Genomic DNA, 2,563 nt, shown 5'->3' on the forward strand with positions numbered 1-2,563 from the left:
TACCTGTTGGTATGATCAGTGCACGATGTAGTAAATACTAAAATACATAAAATCATAACACATTATCAATGTACGATGTAGTAAATACTGAAATACATAAGGTCATTTCACAAGCAGCTGTATTAATGTACGATGTAGAAGATACTGAAATACATAAAGTCATTTCACAAGGAGTGAGACTAAAAAAATGATTGGAGCACCACACTATAAACCGTATTCCGGTATATACCGGACAAGGCGCTTGAATGATAAAATGCTAAAATCTTGTCTTTTTACCCAACGGAATGAACTTTAACAGGTCAAATTCATATTTTCACATCGAATTAATACATTCGCAGCTGTATCAGTTTACGATGTAGTTTACACTAAAAAACATTAAAGACATAGCACAAGCAGCTGTATCAGTGTACGATGTAGTAAAAACTTAAATACATAAAGACATAGCACAAGCAGCTGTATCAGTGTACGATATAGTAAATACTTAAATACATAAAGTAATAAAACAAGCAGCTGTATTAATGTACGATGTAGTAAACACTTAGATACACAAAGACATAGCACAAGCAGCAGCATCAGTGTACGATGTAGTAAACACTTAAATATATAAAGTAAAGCAATAAGATAGACTTATCAACTTTCTACTATTTTGTTTAATTGTTTTAATTCACTTTTCAATGATTTCAAATAAGTCATGAATTGTAAAGGTTTTTATTTACAAATAAGGACTTTATTTCTAAAATTTCGGAAAATGATATTTGTATTCTTACTGTATCCTGGACGGATGAAATTTTCCAATATTGAGGATAATGGATTTACTTCCTTAGATTTTTATAGAATAATTAAACATTGAAGGGATAAAAGAGGCAGTTTAACACCAGCAAATATTTCTGATCTAATTCCGTTATCTCAGAATCAAACGTGATCACAACCCAAAACTAATTATTTGAAACCCGTGTGTTATTTATTTTATTACCCCAAACAAATAATTTGAAAATTTTCAACTAAATCTAACTGTAACAAAATTGAACCAAGAGTAACGATTACTGAACTATCCTTGCCTTGCAAGTTGAAAAAACAAGTGATGAGATTTTTATACTGTTAAAAAGTACTGATACCATGTAACAGCACATTTTTCTTAGTCACATGGTACATTTGCTTTAACAGTAAGAATAACTCCCATCGGCCTATGGGAAATTAACAAGTGAGGGGTAATAAAAATCTTTATAATTTCTTGGAGTACTAGAATGTCTATTTTAGAATTGAAGACATTGAACATTTTTATATGTTATGTATTTATCGTTTTATTTAAAACAACAGATATAAACAGGGCGACTGGAAATAAAGACACTAAAGGAATAATAATAGGTGCTGCGATCGGTGGTAGCATTCTCTTGATAATAATAAGGGTATTTGTTGCTGCTGTGTTCCTCCTGACAAGAAGGTAAAATACCAGAACAATAATACATATAATAAAATAAAAATATATATTAAGTTATGACTTCAGTTTTTATCCTTAATTCAATTGATCAAAAATAATATTATTCTCAACAACAGACGACTATAAAGCATGCCATAGAATGTTACAACACGCACTGTTCATGACAGATAGTATTAAAGTTCAATATCTCTAAGCTCCCTGTCAAAAACTGAACGGGCACTGTTCATGACAGATAGTGCGTGCGCGTGTGTGTGTGTCTTTTAACCAGGTTTTCTAACGAAAAAAAACTGGTAATTAGTTTGAGCGGACGGGCGGGCGGCAAACTCCTCACAGTGGTTACGTCACGCTTTGCTACACTGAAATCACGTGACGATAGTTGTATCATGTGCCAAAATCATGGACGCCAGGGATCCCATATCCAACTGGCAGATTTATAATTACATCCTTACCAGATAAAATATGTTCAAAACACTCAATTTGTTTACACTTTAAAACAAGTGCCGGATCAAAATCTTTTGCGCAATCGTTCAATAACTGGCTCACTTAATTCATTGTTTACTATACATACGGTGTCACAGTGAAAATATCTTTCGTTATGTTTACAAAATAATTTTTATACGTATATTTTTTTACATTCTTGTACATTAAGCATAACAATTTAATGAAAGAAAACTAAAATGATATAAAGTATTCTATTTTAAAATTAAAAGTGAAAAAAATATATACTTGTGGTGGCAGAGGTAACTGTACTGATCAGGGGAAGTAACCCCTGCGGGGAGTTTGGGCGGGAGGGCGTAAACAATTTTTTTCTCTGCGCAACTCCTACATTACTCAAGGGATTTTAACCAAATTTTCACTGAAGCTTTGTCATCAAGTGCCCTGGCGCATATTGTCGGGGTTTTGTGATTGCATAATTTTTTACCTTATTATGGCCCTTTGTATTTTTCCATCATACAAAATATATAGTGAATATTTTTTATGTTCAAATATTCCTTTAATCACAACTACTATACTACATGTAACAAAACTTTATATACATGTAGTTATTGAACAGAAACCATCTAGTTTAGTGCACACCTGCCAGCTCATCTGCCTGCTTTTTGGTCCTGTAAGGTGAAGGTCACT

The sequence above is a fragment of the Ruditapes philippinarum genome, unplaced genomic scaffold (genome assembly GCF_026571515.1).
Source record: "Ruditapes philippinarum isolate M1 unplaced genomic scaffold, ASM2657151v2 ctg2944_1_1_1_1, whole genome shotgun sequence".
Classification (NCBI taxonomy): domain Eukaryota; kingdom Metazoa; phylum Mollusca; class Bivalvia; order Venerida; family Veneridae; genus Ruditapes; species Ruditapes philippinarum.